General features: G+C 41.8%; 1 protein-coding gene across 1 annotated transcript in view; it reads right to left on the bottom strand.

The window, feature by feature from the left end:
• RARB (retinoic acid receptor beta) overlaps positions 1 to 17,646 on the bottom strand; it is an 876,710-nt gene extending 859,064 nt beyond the window's left edge. Inside the window, exon 1 of the mRNA XM_045436330.1 lies at positions 17,551 to 17,646. The gene's annotated coding sequence lies outside the window, so the exon portion shown is untranslated. The remainder of the gene's footprint in view (positions 1 to 17,550) is intronic.
• Positions 17,647 to 18,226: the final 580 nt, after the last annotated feature.

The raw sequence follows: 18,226 nt of genomic DNA, 5'->3' as shown, positions 1-18,226 counted from the left end.
GAGTTAATTAAGAGTAATAGGAATTATATGATTCACTCTATTTAACCCAACAACTATCTATACTTTTTAAAGGGAAGAAAGTGGACTGTTGCACAGGCCACTGTCTGAAGAAGACAGACTGAGATGAGGTATCACCAGATGGTGAGACAATCTCTGTGTAGTGAGGGGGACATGAGGTGGTAGCTGGAAGTCAGAGTCACAGGTACAGCAGGGAAGGGAGGGTCAAATACATTCAATAGATCATATTTATTATATGCCACGTATTTTGTACAAGGCATCATGCTAAGCTGTTTACCTGCATTGTCTCAGGTAATCTTTACATCAACCCTGTGAAGGAGGCCCTATTGGCCCATACTTTTCCAGATGAGAAAAATGAGGTTTAAGGAAGCTCAGTAACTTGCTTATGGTCACAGAGAGGGTAGATGAGAGAGACTGTGGATTCCATATCCCCTGCCTTAGTTCCCCTGAGATAGGTTCACACTTTCTCTTGCCCTTTCTGCAAAGATGGGCAAACTAGAACTGGTAAAGGATTAAAAACAAAACAAAACAAAACAAAACAAAACAAAACAAAACAAAACAAAAAACCGAGAAAAGGCCTGAGTGCGAAACACAGGCACACTGTCCCCTCAGAAGATATTCAGTTATCAGTTCATTGTCCAACAAACCTCTATTGAAAGCTTACTCTAGCCTGGGCTTATACTTAGTTTGGGGGTTACGAAAGTGAAGAAATATTGCCCTCCTTCATAAGTTGGCAGCAGTGAAGGCTGTGATCCATGTGTGTGCTCTGAGAATACAATAGCAACGTTTATTAGGCTGTTACGGATCAGAGAGAAAGAGTATAGGAATATGCAGATTTCTTTGGTAAATTTGGTGCTTGAAGAAGATGAGGCAAAAGAGGAATCACTTACATTAGTTAGTATTTGCTAAGCTATGCTGTAGTAACAAAAAAATATCTCAGTGGCCTTACAAAGGGATGGTTTATTTTTCACTAATTCAAAGTCCACTGTGGGGGCATCTGGGTGGTTCAGTCATTTAAGCGTCCAGCTTCGGCTCAGGTCATGATCTAGCGGTTTGTGGGTTCAAGCCCTGTGTCGGGCTCTGTGCTGACAGATTGGAGCCTGGAGCCTGCTTCGGATTCTGTGTCTCCTTCTCTCTCTCTGCCCCTCCTCCACTCATGCTCTGTCTCTTTCTGTCTCTTAAAAATAAATAAACATTAAAAATATTTTTTAAAAAGTCTACTGTGGGTCTAGACGACTCTTGAGAAAAGCCATTCTCCAAATGATGACCCAAAGATCAAGCTAGCTGTCTCTTTTTGGAGGTTGGAAGGGGGATTTTATTATCCCAACACAAGGCCTCCTTCACTATTGCCAGAGCAGAGGAAAAGTGAGAGGAGAACAACACATGGGCTTTTTCCTGATTCAGTATGGAAATGACATGCATCATTTCTGCTAAGATTTTGCTAGCCAGAAATGGTTACATGGACCCATCCACTTACGAGTATTCTGAGAAGGAGTAGAAAGCTGTGTATTTGGGAACTCTCGTAATGTCTACTGCAGTACTTATCAGCAAATGCATACTGACTGTCTATGATAGTACAGCCTTCTGTAGTACAGAGACTATTATTTGTGACACGGAACAGCTCTTCTTAAGGGTGTCAAAGAAAACTCGGTAGGGAAATAGACCCGATGATGATAAGAGAGGCCTGGACATGGCCTATTCCAATCTCCATCCCAGTGAGACAATGGGCTCTTCTTGAGAACTGATTCTTGTAGACAAAGTAAAAAAAAAAAAGTCAGAGAGGAAGATGCATTCGTTTTTCCCCCTGCCATCAGAAATTGGTGAGACTTCCCTCGGCAGCGAAAGGCTTCATCTTCAAGGGCGACATTTGAAAAGGTGGTTTAGCTTTGGACAAGTTGCAGAGAAAAGAAGAAAAATTCCAAAAGTTGCAGTTCACAAATCAGACACACATTAAAGGTCTGGACACACTAATTAGTTCTTAGTCAATACACTGTAAGGCTACTCTGAAGTTATGGTTAAATTGCATGAGAAGAAACATGTTTGGAACGGAGAGTGGAAATTGAGAATTTGGGAAATTAAACTCATTACTCTATATACTCCTGTTATGACTCAATTCTTTTTCATTGCCCCTTTTTGAACCTTTTCTGTCTGTTGTGCTCCTGAGCTGAGTAATGGAATTTAATATTAGGTTCTTTTTTTCCAAGTGCAGGTGTTATTTGGTCTTGCAAAAGAGTAGCAGGACATTTAACAGTCTACACAAAGAAGCTTAGACAATATTCAAGGAAATGTTCCTTCCTAACATGCTGGGCTAGTGTTGTTTCAAAGGAGAATAGTAAAGAGCTTGGAAGTTTTGACAGGGGGATGAAATATACTAGAAGCAATAGACAAAGAGGCAAAATTAGAATGGAAAGAACACTGGCTAAGAGTCTGAAGGCTGGGTCCAGATCCCAGCTCCTCTGAAAAATAATGTGTGACCTTGGGCAAATCACTTCACACGGTGGGCGCTGTGATGTGCTACCCACATTCTCCCTCCAGCAGGGAAGGACCTATTTACCGCACTTCTGGGAGTAATCCTAGCAGAGAGCCTTAGCCGTCATCACTTTCAAGGATTGCTTCAGTTGAAGGGTGCAGCTTCTCCCAGAGAAGTCCACATCCAATGGCTAGTCTTTGAAGAAGCCTGGCTGTAACTCTTGGCCCAACTTGGGATGGCTCAGAAAGGCCATTTTACCTCCATAGGTCCCCATGAAGTCATCTGGGGCCTTTGTTAAGAATTCATTATTTCTTTTTTTTATTTTATTTTTTTATATTTTTTATAGATTTTTTTTTTCAACATTTATTTATTTTTGAGACAGAGAGAGACAGAGCATGAACGGGGGAGGGGCAGAGAGTGAGGGAGACACAGAATCGGAAACAGGCTCCAGGCTCTGAGGCATCAGCCCAGAGCCCGACGCGGGGCTCGAACTCACGGACCGCGAGATCGTGACCTGGCTGAAGTCGAATGCTCAACCGACTGCGCCACCCGGGCGCCCCAAGAATTCATTATTTCTTAACTTCCCCCTTTGCCCAATTCTGCTTCTTTCCTCCCTTTCACCTAGGGTGTTGATCCCAAGAGCATTCCTTGATAAGCATCCTGCTCCTAGGCTCCATGTCAAAGTCTCTTTCCTGGGAAATCCAACCTGCGATTATAGGTCCAACTGGAGTCTATGAATCTAGGACTCAGTTTCCTGTTCCAATCAGGAAAAAAAATAAATAAATAAAAATAATCCTGAAACAGTTGTGGGCTTTTAACATGAGGCTCATACATGGACATGAGACACCCTGAAACCATCCATAAAGTTTTATAAGTGTAAAGGAGCCATTTCCTGGGGAGATATGTTGATCTTGACAGATTGCCTCAATGTTTTTCACCCTAACAGGTTAAGGAGTCCTTGATAAGAGATGACCTCTAGCAGGCACTTTAATTACAATATTCCAGGATTTCACAAGGCACAAGTTTGGGTCTTCAAAGGGCTGCTCTCTGTGCTCCTAATTTGCCACTATAAAAGTTAATTCATATTTATGAGTTAATAATAAAGGTCTCCTCTCAGAGAAAATGTATTCATTCAACATTGTTCCGGAAATAATTGCCCAGCCTTAATTTTTTTTTAAATGTTTATTTATTTTTGAGAGAGAGAGAAAGAGAGAGAGAGAGAGAGAGAGACAGAGCATTAGTGGGGGAGGGGCAGAGAGAGAGGGACACACAGAATCCCAAGCAGGCTCCGGGATCTGAGTTGTCAGTACAGAGCCTGACACGGGGCTCGAACTCATGAACCGTGAGATCATGACCTCAGCCAAAGTTGATGCCCAACTGTCTGAGCCACCAGGCGCCTCTGCCTAGCCTTAATTTTTAACCCTTTGAAAGGGTTCTAAGGTTAAGGTAATTCAGGGGGCAGAAACGTGATTTCAAACAGGCCGGTGAGAGACAGAGAGAGAACGTGAAGCAGGCTTGCAATCCTTACTTCGACAATTCTAAACTGTGAACAATTCTAGTTCACAGTGGCCTCCCATCCTTACCCTCGCCCACTACTATGAGAAATAGGTTTGCCCCTAGGAGAGCAGCAGGAGCTATCAGCCGTGAGTCCACTATCGGCCCGGTGCTCTGTACACGGGTCTTACTGAAGGCTTGGGCCAACACGTCGGCAAACACTGCTGTCTCCATTTTACATATAAGCAAATTGAGACTCAAGAACTTTCAAAATTATGCTCAAGGCCACAAAACTAGCAAAACCCACTGGGGTTCGAGCTTGTTTACCCTGTCCACTTCCAAATTCTGGGCGTGTTCCGACATAACACCTTGCTTCTGCGCGCGATGTCAGACCCTCGTTCTGAAACAGCTTCTCGGGGCAAACTGGCAGCGCATGGAAACAGCAGCCATAATATCGATTCAGCCATTAGAGCCGCTGCTTTCATCTACCTGATGCCAAAACCATTCATAAAAGACGTCTGGGAAAAAAGCAGTTGGAGGAAAAACACAAGACAGTTGGCTACTGGTCAGGAAAATAATGTAGGTGACCTGATGACTATTTTTAAAAAATTTTTTAAATGTTTTAACTCATTCTTGAGAGACAGAGACCGAACACGAGCCGGATAAGAGCAGAGAGAGAGGGAGACATAGAATCTGAAGCAGGCTCCAGGCTCTGAGCTGTCAGCACGGAGCCTGACATGGGACTTGAACTCGTGAACCGTGAGATCATGACCTGAGCCGAGGTCAGATGCTTAAGCGACTGATCCACCCAGGTACCCTGACCTGATGACCGTTAGTTCCTAAGTGTTCAGAGTTTAGAAACGGAGGTTTTTAAAAGAGTTTTTCTTTCAGCTGTACTTGGACTGTGTCAACAAAATCCAAGCAGAGCACTCGTGAGTTACTGTGATACCAGAAGTATAATGTCCACTCCCATAATAAGGAGTTAATACTACTAAATGCACACAGTTCATTCTATTCACCTAAATTGGGTACACAGTGGAAACAAAAATAGTCTACCATTACATCATATTTTTATCTTTTTTGCCATTGTAATCACCAGCACTATGATCTGAATAATACACATTACTTCTTACATGTGTATAATACATGCCCACTTAAATTTACACTATCTCATTTAATCCAGTAATATTGTGGAGGAGGCTGAGCAGATATCATATCCATATAACGGATGAAAAATCAGAAGTTTAGATAGCTTAAGGGATTTACCCAAGACTTCTTATTAGTGTTCTGGCTTCTAGTCTTTCCCCAAATTTACTGATAGGTAAAGACAAAACAGGCCCATATAAATGACCCCAAACTATGCAAAGAACTCCATGTTAACCCCATCCTCCATATTTCCACATAGTGACCAGAATGATGATTGTACAACGTGTATCACATCTAGTCATTTCCCTGCCCTCAAGCCTCCAGTGGCTTACCATCACACTGAAATAACAATTTTCAATCATTTCTCTGGCCTGGAAGTTCTTACAGGATCTGGCCCCTGTTGGCTTCCCTTGCCCACCATTGGTGCTGGTTCTTGAACTAATAAGCACGCTCCTTCTTATGCTTTTGTGTCTGTTCTTCTCTCTTTCTCTCTCTCTCTGTCTCTCTCTCTCTCTCTGGAACTCATTCTCCTGCTATTCCCAGGAAAGATTTTCCTTACCATCCTACCTGAAAAAGCACCCTGTTATTCTTGTACTTAAAATTATATTATCCCTGCATTTATTTTCATCTCTGTTTCATATTCACTATTCCTGTTTACTTATTCTTTCTCCCCTAGAATATGAGCACCATGAAGGCAGGAATTTTCTCTGTCTTGTTCACGGCTAGATCCACAGGACCAGACTTACAGTTTGTGGCTTAATAAATATCTGCTAAATTTTTAAGGGAGTTAACTGAAAATGTCAGTTAAGTAGTTGAGATTATAAAGAGGGGATTATAATTTTCACATTTGCTGCAGTCAGAACTTCCCTTTTCATTAACTGGAGAGGTCTTTGTGAAATACGTGATGTATTATGAGGCTTTTATGAGACACAGTCCCTTCCTGGCTTCATCACTTATAAGCTGTGGGAGGTCCTCTGAGTTACTTAGCTTTGCTCCTACTCTCAAACTAGATTTCCTCATCTGTAAGATGGACATAACTGTAGTAGTTGTGGGAATTAATAAATTACATGTAAAAATCAAGCAGTATCTGACACACAGTAAGTGCTGAATAAATGTTTGCCAATGGAATTATAATAATTATAAAGAGTTACAAATGTAGTCACTCCAACTATTTATTTTCTCGTTTATCAACCCTGTGCTAATGAGCTAGGCACTGGAGAAGCACAAAAGAGTAAGATTTCCTTCAGGTTTTAGGAAGAGCTTGGACTGGTAGGGGAGAGAGGGTATACACAGTATCACTTTTCTCCCTGGGACTACCAGAAATTTCTATCGTATGAATATATATAAAGCATTCGGTGAAATAAGTTGTAAAAATAAATCATTAATTAATGTGATCATTATTACATTGAATTTTTTTTTCTCATTTAATCTTCAAACACCATTGAAGACACAGCCATGGAGAAACAAAGATTCGAACCTCAAAAAATGTACGAAAGGGAAGGCAGACATCAGTCCACTCAGAAACAGACCCTAGCTGGGGGCCTGGCGTGTGTCGCCCGCACTGCGTCACGGAAGATGCTGGAGTCTTCACCTGCCACGCTTTCAAGAAGATTTTACCTGAAAATCCCGATTCCAATTTCTCTTGAAAGATTGGATGGTCTAGGGGCACCTGGGTGGCTCAGTTGGTTGAGCGATCGACGTCAGCTCAGGTCATGATCTCGTGGGTGGTGAGTTCGAGCCCCGCGTCGGGCTCTGTGCTGACAGCACTGAGCCCGGAGCCTACTTTGGATTCTGTGTCTCCCCCTCTCTCCGCCCCTCCCCTGCTCACGCTCTGTGTCTCTCTGTCTCTCAATAATAAATAAACGTTAAAAAAAACTAAAAAAAAAAAAAAGATTGGATGGTCTAACAGCACTGGGCCTGAGTTTCCTCTGACAACCAAACTCTGAAGCTCAGTGTGGTTGCCCCCAACAATTAACTCCCCAGATTTTTTGAATTGCTGGGTTCTTTTTTTATATTCTTACAATGTTTTTTCTATCCTCTTTCCAATAGGCACATGGTAAAATCTCCAACAATGATCGTAACTTTTTCATTTTCTCCATATAACCATGTCAGTGTTTGTTTATATATAGTTAAGCTTGTGCTGTGAGGTTCATATACATGACTGCAATACATTTTCAGTACATTGCTCTTTTTATGATGATTTAGTGTCCCCTTTTTTTTCCTAGCAATTGTTTTGCTTTAAAATCCGTTTTTTTGTCTGAGTTAGTATTGCTACAACGGTTTTCTTTCAATTATTACTTGCCTGCTTTATTCTTTTTCTTATTGTTTTTACCTCTCACCTCCATTCCAGCCTTTACTCCTCCCTGAGTAGCAATTTTGAAAATCCCTTCCCTTGCTCCCTCAGACCTAAAGAACATTAGCATCTTGGGCTACCATCTGAGGGGTTGCTGGGAATTCAGAAGACCCGGTTACACCGCCAGCAGGCAGCATGGCCCGGCACCAGGGGAATGGTTGGCTCCAATTCCTACTGGTCTTGATTTGTATCTGCCTATGGTTTTCTCTGCTTTTAAGTTTTCTCCTTAAAAAGGAGCATTTATCTGTCATTGGTGTGCATAAAATTCGAAGTTGGTTGTGGTTATTTTTCGAGGCACAAACCCAACAAAACACATAGCTTCGACATCCATGATATGTGAAAAAGGCTGTATCAGATAAATACAGGCAGTTCCCAGCTCTGTGAGGGGAACATGAAATTGTAAGACCTTTCCTCAGCAAAATCAGTGAGGCTGATTTCCTAGCATACGGATTCCATGAACAGCTCCTTCTACCCTTCAGAGCTGGAGAGCAGGCAGTGGAATATGAGTATCACTCCCGGGGTCACAATAAAATTGAAGGACAAATGTCTTTAAATAAGTTGTATATTATCAGTTTAGGAGTTACGTGAATGCAGATGATGATTATATCCCTACCCTCGATGGTGTATTTCAGATACTATATCAAACCACTGGTGTTATTTTATTAATTAATAATGTGGTGACATTAGAGAAAGAGAGAGAGCAGGGGAACCAGAAAAAGCAGACAGTGAGGTAGAAAGGAGAGGCGGCATATAGGAAAAAATTATTTACCATGAAGTTAAAAAATCTGCACGTAGTTTGAGAGTGTAAATTTAAAACAACACAATGTTTCCTACACATTGAAAATCAGCCTGTCTTGCTATGTCCATTCAGATTTCGCTAATCTAACCACTTCAATTTATTGTTCACTAATTAGATAGAATTGTTGTCCAGAATAAAGAAATCACCACCCAGTAATTACTTCATTGTAAAATGTAATGAGCACCCAAACACTGACACATACTGTAAAAATCGCAGCACAATAAATAGAACACTGTTTTCCAACAATAACCCGGCAGTGAATTCTGCTAGTGTATTTCTTTGTGAAACATGTTTATGTGATAGTCTTCCAATTTTATGGTGGAAGTTTATCACCATAAGGTGCATTTCATGACAGCCGAATAACTACATTCAGTTAGGCTTGTCACCATGTGCCTTCCGTATCAAGACACATGCTGATTGTATCAAATACTGTTGACTGTCTTAGTGCCACGAATAGAAAAGATGATTACACTGTTCTGTGTAGATAGGATGCAATATTATTCACACTGCAAGAAATCGAAGGTCAAGGTTGTCTAACGACATTAGAAAGATTGGGTATTGAAAGCTTCTTAATGCAGTGATGATTCACTAATGGGCCGGTGGCAGGTGTACCTTAATGTGTGGATGATTCTTTATGTAAATGGATAAAATAGAGGTATATTCATACCAAATCATTGAGTGTTGTTGGGTGGGGTTATGGGTTATTAATTTATTTTTTTGAAAATAAATCAAGGCAGTGCTTTAAGCACCACCACCCCCCCCCCCTTCTCAAATGCATTTATTGCACAGGGTTGTACCAGCAGACAGGAGATCTGAAATTTTACCTGTGTCCTAAATTTCTGTGATGGCATTGACAGACAATGAGTGTGCCCCACGCCCCGGAATTCCCTGTTGTTTCTGGGTTTTAGTATAGTACTATTGACTTTTACTCTCTTCTAGGATGTACTGCAAAGGATATCCTCATTAAGCTCTACAATCAGATTGAGGTCTCTGAGACAGCAAAGATGACTAGCCAGAGAATCAAATTTGAAATTTATATATATATACCATTGCCAAACAGCTGTGAGGGTCTGATCCCAGCTTTGCAACCGACACAAAATCTACGACCCTAGAAATTTAATTTCTCAAAATCTCATTTTGATAGGTCATATGCAGTAACGTGTGATCTTGTTTGGGTCTTACAGTCTTTTATAATCATATAGTATACCCCCCCCCAAAAAAAAAATAAAAAAGAAGAAGAAAAGATATTTACTAGAGTAGTTTTTTACAATAACATATTTTCCACTGATTTTTCCTTCACATCCATATACTCATGAACTAACTTAAAAAATAATAAAATCGTGATTTCACTAATTTATCAGAGCAACACACAATTTAATACGTGGAGCAAATATCCAGATTGAATTCAATTGTAGGTTGAATGCTATTGGAATGTCTACTGACATAACGGTTATGTCATGGGGATTTTATTAGCTTTCAAAGGATAAAAGTTAGTTTGGTATGATAAATAACACACGTGTGTTTACCAATTAATCATAGCACTTTAAAGAATATCTGCAGTTCTTGGGGCGCCTGGGTGGCTCAGTCGGTTAAGCATCCGACTTCAACTCAGGCCATGATCTCGCGGTTCGTGAGTTCAAGCCCCACGTCGGGCTCTGTGCTGACAGCTCGGAGCCTGGAGCCTGCTTCGGATTCTGTGTCTCCCTGTCTCTCTGTTCCTCCCCCACTCACGCTCAGTCTCTCTCTCTTTCTCTCTCTCTCTCTCTCTCAAAAATAAAATAAAATAAATAAAATAAACATTAAAAAAAAGAATATCTGCAGTTCTCTAAACTAATGGCCTTTACTAACATGATCCACAAAGAGTCCTGGAAAGAGACTGTTAGTAATAGTCAAATGGCCAAAGTGAGAGGTACCTTGATCTGTAATTAGGACAGGATATTGGATGGAGGCCCAGCTCATAGAGGTAGAAGAGTATACTCAAACATTTAAGTCATAAAGAGTAGGAAACTCAGCATTTTCCATTAGGTAGCAATTGGAAAGAGTATCTTCAAAAAGTTCTGAGAGCGATTGCAGGCTATTCCCATAACTATTCCTAGCAGTGCTAAGGAATCTGAAAGAAGAACATAAATTTCAGTTCTAGGCTCCTGACTGGTTGCCATTGCTACAGACTATTCTAGGTATTGAGGCCTCCACCAGTCCTCCAGTCACTCAGTAAAATGAGGAAGAAACCACAAAACAGAGAAAAACTACGTGTGTGACCGGCCTTGGGATGGCGTAGGACAATGATGTGCATTACTGCCTGGGGCAGGCCCAAGGAAGCTGGGATAGGGATAATGATTATGGAAAGGAGCCAAGGAAAGCATCTCTGTTCTACAAAGAATAATATGGATGAATGTAGAATAAAGAGTAAAATTGGGTGTAGAGGAATAAGAACTACATAGACTGAGGCTCCAGGAATGGGTCACGGCCCACAAAATTGGGGATCTCTGCCAGAGGATTCTCCCTATTCCTCAATGTCTGATATAGGTGTTCCTGGGCAGGGGGGAGGGTTATTTGTCGGATATGTTCAGCTGACTGATTCCTAAGTAAATAATCAGGTTACTTATTTCAATGATTGTAACAGTTGAGTTGTTCAGCCATTTGGTCATTTAATAAATCTTTGCCCATTTACCATCATACCAATTATCAATCATGTTAACACAAAAATAGTAATAGTGCAATGAAGATGCAATATGATCATGACATTTTGGTATTATGGGGTCTTTGAAAACACATGACTGGGAACTTATAAAAAAAGTTAATCTGAACCTTGTGTGTGGTGCGGTGTCTCGTTATTTATAAATTAGAAATGCCTGGCTTTATCCAATAGCATTATCTCTTTATTCATTGATGCCATTGTAGTGGCTTCCTTTTTATAAGTTTCAAAATAAGTGTAACTTTTACTTTGTAGGGAACACTACTTTGGATAGTTGCTGGAAAACAAATTTACAGTTAATGGATTCAGAGTCCCTAAAGCATCAGTTAAAAACTACTTTCTAGATGATTCTACTCTGTGTTTTTAGAGTTTAGCAAAGTCTAATCTAGAAATGGTGTTCACAACTTTAAATGTGTAGTTCAGAAGGGGTTTGTTGCAAGCTTAAACAGGTACATTTAAATCAGTGATTTCTGTATCAAGTAGGTTACTTTCATCTGAGTGTATAAGGTTCTTCCCATGGAGTCTGTCAATTCAGACATTTCTGTGATACAATGCGGGCTTCTCTGTCTACTTCCTCCTCCAAGGATTGAAAATATCAGTGTTTGCATATTTGGTCAAGGAAGTGGACAGAGCTTGATGTGGGAAAAAGAAGTGACCAGGATGTTTAAGATAAGAAGTTACTTGCCTCAGCCACCACCAGCCACTACCCAGGTTGAGTGAGAAGTAAGAATCTGATTACTTCCATTGCTGACCCTGAAACAGACTGACCTCAGGGAGAAGTGTCAAAAACATGAAAGTATTTGCTGAGCCTGGCTCCCTGGTATGAAACTAAAACACGTTCACAAGTTATATAAATCTTTCATTCACTTTTAAATACTATCTTTCGGAACTTCAATTTCCCCCATTTGTAAAATCAAGTTCTTTGAAGTCTGATATTTTATAAACTTCGTTATAATTTTTGGTAGTAAGAATCTCTCAGACATTTAAATATGGGAGTAGAGTTGCAAAGGGAAATACAGCAGATTGCTCTATTTAATACTTATTCCCATAATAACCAGCTCTGGGTCATTAACTGATAACAAGGGTCTATGATTTTCCACCTTGCCTTAGTGAACTATGTCCAAAGCTATGGAGTAAATGTTTCCAGTACATGAGAATTCATTAAGGAATGCTGTGGGAGAGAAACTATTTGTGCAGAGAGGAGAGGGACAAATAACCACACTCTGAGCAATAAATAAAAACAGGAACTTCTTAACTATTGCCCAAGGAATGGTTATTTGAAGAAGGAAAGAGAAAAAAAAAAAAAAAACAGGGATGAAGAAGGGAGTGTAGGCAGAAAGAAAGACAGAAATGAAATAAAAATGAATCAACAAGAAGCTATCACAAAGAGCTTATGATCTCTCAAAGGCAACACAGCAGGCAAACTTGAGTATAGGCTCCAAGAGGCCACTGCCCATTGACACAGGCCTGACAATTTGATCCTCAGTGTTTTCATTAAAACCCAAGTATCCATCATATCTCAGACTGTGTGAGATGCTTGAAAAGATCGGTTTCTGTTCTCCAGCTCAGTAGCCCCCAGTTAATTCAAAAGGTGCTTTGCAGAGGGGCCAGCTCAGTCAGAGGAGCACGTAACTCTTGATACTGGGGTCAAGCCCCAAATTGGGTGTGAAGATTATTTAAATAAGTAAGCTTAAAAAAGGGGTGTTGGTTGGGGGGTTGCTGCCCAGTTGGAAAATACTACCAGGAAAATCAGAAAATAAGTCTTCACCTCTTTAGTTTGTCAGAACCTACTGCCATTTATCAACCGTAGTTTACAATCAGCAGCTGCAGGAAAACAGGCCTAAAACACAAATACAAAGGAAGAAAGCTACCGTTTACAATCAGATTTCCTCCTCTTCCTTTGCACCAGCCTTTCTCTAAGGTCAGTGCAATGTGTTCCAGAGCTAGACCACAGGACAGTTTGGTTTCACCACGAGAACACACGCAGGGCAGCAAGCTGGAGGATGAACACTCAGAACAGAGTCAGGCTGCTCAGTGGTCTTAGCCGTGCCGCCCCTGAGAGCCAACTCCCCTACATGTGGGAGAGCTCAGCCAAGATCGACACCACCACAAGCCATGGTTATATTTGGCGCGGCCAGAAGAAACACAGACTTTAAAGAAAAGCATATGGTTTGGAGCCATTGCATCTTATAATTGTTCGTTACTCACCATTACTGCAGCAATAGATAACTGATACACTGCCTCGTGCTATCACTTGTATTGTCAACTGGTGACTTATAACTCTTGAGTTGATTCTTGGTACTTTGTATAATAATAGTAATGGTACTTTAATTTATTGAATTCTTTCTTTGTGCCAGATACGGTGTTTTTTATTTTATTATTTTATTTGAGAGAGAGAGAGAGAGACTGCATGTGTGAGTGGGGGAGAGGGGCCTCCAGATGTAGTGTTTTATATTCATTCATTCATTCATTCATTCATTCATTCAACAAACACATATCTAACACTGCCATGTAGTGTTGCATGTTATGGATGCAGTCATGAAAAAACAGAAGCTCAGCCATTATAAATTTAGTCTAGCTGGGAAAAGTCCCAGTCTGGCTGGGAAAAGTCCCAATCTGGTTGGGAAAAGATATGCATTAAGTCATCTTGAAAATGTATGAAGACTATGATAAAAGCTATGAAGAAAAATTATAAGGAGAAAGGGAATTTATCTAACCTGGAGATCAGGAAAGGAAGATTTTTTTTTTTTTTGAAAAAACACTATTTGAGAGAAAGGGAAAGAGCATCACAGGCAGATGAAGTCCTCCACACAAAGGCCCTGAGGTGAGAGGGAGCAGGGCTCCTTCAAGGAACAGGAGGGCCAGCATGGCTGGATGTGCCAAGTGTTAAGGGGAGATGGTCAGGAGCAGAAGAATGCCTTCTTGGTGTCTCCTCTTATGCAGTAGAATCCTGGAAGGCATTTTTCCTTTAGTACTCGGGACTCCTCTGGCAGGTTGGTAGTTTTATGATGTCCATTTTACAGAGATGGAAGCTGAGCCAGGAAAGCTAAGTAACTGGGCCAACTCTGCCATCTGACAAGTCACAGTCCAGAGCCAGCACTCCTGTACTCAGCTCTGTGTCTCTGTCCTGATGCTTTCATGAACTTCTCAAGAGCGAGATGTACGTTTTGTGGTTTCTGCCCCCTCTGGTCTTGACAGAGGCCTCGTAGGGCTAAAAGCACAGGCATGAGAGCCAGGAAGACATGGGGCTGACCTTGCCCCATGAGCAAACCATTTGATTTTGCTAAATCTCTGTGATTTTATTTTTTCAGGTTATAAAAGGGACAGTGACACCTCTTTTCAGGCAGGGGTATGGGGACATATAACTAAAGGACTTGGACAGGAGTGCATACTCAGTAAAGGCTGGCTGGTATTATGACTACCAGAGATTCGGCAATGGAATGTGGATCTAATGTTGACTCATTATCATTATCATCAAAAGGCAACCAGCCTTATGACACTCATAAGTCCAAAAGTGACACTGACCTTGAACTTCACTGGGGATTAAATGGCTCAATTAGTAAAAAGCCCTGCTAATTTCTCAATCCACATCCGACTCTGGAAAAGGCTTCAGGTGTCATGCCTAAGGTCTTAATGATTTGCACATGCCCCACCCATCTGACCCCCCCCCCCTTCAACATCCTCTGATGGGAGGGTGGTCGGGGTGGGGGGGGGTCTCTTCAAACTTCCCCACCCCAGGAAAAGTAGCAGTCTCAAGGGGACACCAAGAAAATACAAGCCTCTGACCTGCTTCTCTCATATTTTCCATTTCTTTACAAGTCTCGCTTCCTAACCACTGTCTCCCTGTTGGTTGAAAAGCCGAGTTCATCTGCTATGGAATGCCTTTAGGAAAAAGCACACGGCAGAATATATCCACCAGCTACGGAACATTTACTACCTGAACAACGGGATAAAAACCCAACGTCCGGTGGCTGAAATCAATACGACAGCCTCATCCTAGCACCTAACGCAGCGTTTGGTCCACAGAGGGCCTCAGTTAGTGTTGGAGTGAATGCTGCCTTTGGATGTCTGCAGAGTAGAAGAGGGAAGGGCAAGCATCTGGATTCAGGCAGACGCCGCGGGTCCTGTGTGACCCTGGGCAAGTTGCAAAACCCCTCGGGGCCTGCCTTGTCTGTACAGTGGGGATAATAACCATGTTATGGATTTTCGGAAGCAACAGATGAGATAAGGAACATAACATTCCTAGTGGAGTGCGTGGCACTGTGGATGGGCTCCACGCATGCTGTATTTACTGTTTCCGTGAACACTGTTGAGGCCTCCCAGAGAGGCCTCCAAGCAGACAGTGTGTTTATTTACTCGGTGGGGGAATGCAGAGCACAGTAAAGAAGTTTTCAGTTCCTATGAAAAGGGCTTCCTTTCCCAGTCTCTTACCTACAGGGAAAAGGGTGCTGGCTCCTCACTGCCCACACCCCCAGTCACCGCCTCGTGGGTCCCCTCAAAGACATATAAATCCCTTCACTTCTTTTCCCAAGAGAGTGGATCAAAAAGAAAACAACCACAAAAACAAAACAAAAGAAAACAAAAAAAAAAACCCGACTTCAGCTCCCTATAATGAAATTCATAGTATGCTAAAAATATTAGGGGGGAAACTATGCAGTTGCTATTTTTGGAGGTCAATATTTGACTATTCCGGAGCTAACAAAATAATTCAAAGACGCTCTGTGCCTAAGCAGGCCAGGGAAGTCAGGGCAAGTCAGTAAAAGTTTGTTATTTTTAACTCACTTGTTTGTTTTAATATTCCGCTTTCATAAGTTCCTTTTGTATTAGCTATGAACTGTGCAGCCCGGATTTCCCTCACACCGTCTTCGTTCCCCAAGACCTCCCGCGAGCCAGCTCTCCTGGCTATCACGTTTCCCTTCTGTTAGCACAGTCCCTCCAGAGAATCCCAGAGTCCAGGGGGAGGAAAGACCTCGGCAGGCAAGCCCCTTCCTCCTAACACAAACCATTCCTAGCATGTATGTTCCACCTACGCCGTGTCCCTCAAAGACCATGCGCACTGGTCCTGCCTTACTTAGGGAACTCCTTCCGGGGCTCCACAAACCCATCTGGGTACAGGGTGCATACGGATTCCTTCTCCCTCGTGACCTGGTGTTTAGGGTAATTCTCTTTGAATTGCACAGCCTGGACTTCAAGAATCAACAAAACTACTTTTCAGCATTATGACCCTCAGTCAGTTGAGAATCCTTAGAGCCTCAGGTCTCCTCTCTGAGAAACTGGAATAATGCTAACTGCTGAATCCTGACCTCACAAAGCTGTCCAGAGGCTCATATCCCATCTAATGCAAAATATTTTGGGAAACACTCGATTGCTCTGCAAAGTTTATCATTACTTTTACCTGCGCAAGTAAATAAGACATTAGAAAAACCTGTGCCCTCACTCGATCCCAATCAACTTTGAAATCTGATTTCTTTTTAGCATGTCAGTTTAAAAGTCCTGAACATGTGAAGCAAAATGAACACTGAGGCAGAACGGAGAAGTCAGGGTAGCACCTATTTGATAGTCTCCAGGAATTACCCTGGTTTTGAGGGTCAGAGGAAAAAAAAGTCTGGAAGTCAGGATACCCAATCTCAGCCAGGCAGCCTTTCTGTTGCCACATTGTTTGGCACTGAAAACTTTTAAGAAAAAAAGAGAAACTTTTAAGAAAAAGAGAGTTGATTGGCTACTTTTAAGTTAGAGCGCTATTTCTATTCCTGCAAAGAGTGATTCCTCTCAATTCAGGAAGAACAACATTGATTTAGTGGCTTAAAATGTAACCTAACAATATAATTATGATTATTAGGGAATGCCTGAGTTAAAAAAAAAAAAATAAAAAAAGAATAAGGACCACAAATACCCACAGAGTCTGTACCTTTGTGACATTCACTAATGTATTCATTCACTCGTTCATTCAACAAGTATTTACCGAGCGTCTGCCGAGAGACGGGCATCTGCTATACGTGCTATGGACACTACTGTAAATAACACAGCAAACAATATGAGGTCTGCATTAATTCAAATCAAGTCCAGTCACTTAAGTGATCAGGAGAACAATGAATTTAATGTGAGACAAACTTTGGTTAATCCTGTTCAAATGCTCTGTTGGGGAATCACTGAAGTTTGCATCTGTCTGCATTTCTTCTCCAAATACAACGCAAGGTGGGAGAAAGAATAGAGGAGTCAGATCGAGAACCCTGTGTTGTGCACCTGGCGCCCCTGTGAGCTCACGGTGTGGCTGGCTGGGTCCCCTCCCTTTCTCTGAGGCCTGGTGTCCTCATCCACGAAATGAGTGTTTTCCAGTTCACATGGCTATGAGTCCCTGATTCTCTGGCTGCTTAGTTCAGCTGCGGTCAGTCTGTGAGCCACCTCCACTATTTTGTGGGGCCAGAATCAGACGACCCTACCTTTTTTGTTACTCTTTTTCTGTTTTTTTATTTGAATTTGTCAGCACATGTAAAAATTGAGATACTTCCTTTAGCAATCTGGATGGCCGTCTTCTCTTGATGAAGAACAAGATCTGGCCACTCAGGAACACTTACCTCACGACAACCACGGCTCAAGGACTGAGAAGCTGTCACCCTCTTTAGATACCGCCTGGGCTCCAGACTTTTCCATGGTCTCCAATGCTCCCTGCTGCCTACAGAGACAAATGCCGAGGATCCGTTTTCCTTATTTGCAACACTCTCTGCTCATTTGTAACCTGCCAGGCCCGGATGTAGGCCCTTCCTTTGCAGCACCTCAGCTGCAAGAAGAAAATTCTAGAACCACAGCTCAAGATGTCTTCCTGAGGACCCTTGAGCTGGTTAGAAATGAAATAAACCACTCTTTCTGACTGTGCTGCACATTGGACCCTCATGGGGAGCTTTTCATTTTTTAGTTGCTTAGTATTATTTTTTAAATATAATTTATTGTCAAGTTAGGTAACATACAATGCTTTGGAAGTAGATCCCCATGATTTATAGCTTACACACAACACCAGTGCTCATCCCAACAACTGCCCCCCTCAATGCTCATCACCCATTTTCCCCTCTCCCCTGCCCGCCTCTCTGTATTTAAGAGTCTCTTATGGTTTGCCGCCCTCTCTGTTTGAAACTATTTTTTCTATGGGGAGCTTTTCATTTATTTATTTTTAAAATTTTTTTTTAACGTTTATTTATTTTTGAGACAGAGAGAGACAGAGCATGAACGGGGGAGGGTCAGAGAGAGGGAGACACA

Source organism: Leopardus geoffroyi, chromosome C2, assembly GCF_018350155.1.
Source record: "Leopardus geoffroyi isolate Oge1 chromosome C2, O.geoffroyi_Oge1_pat1.0, whole genome shotgun sequence".
NCBI lineage: Eukaryota > Metazoa > Chordata > Mammalia > Carnivora > Felidae > Leopardus > Leopardus geoffroyi.
This window is presented reverse-complemented; position numbering and strand designations above follow the sequence as displayed.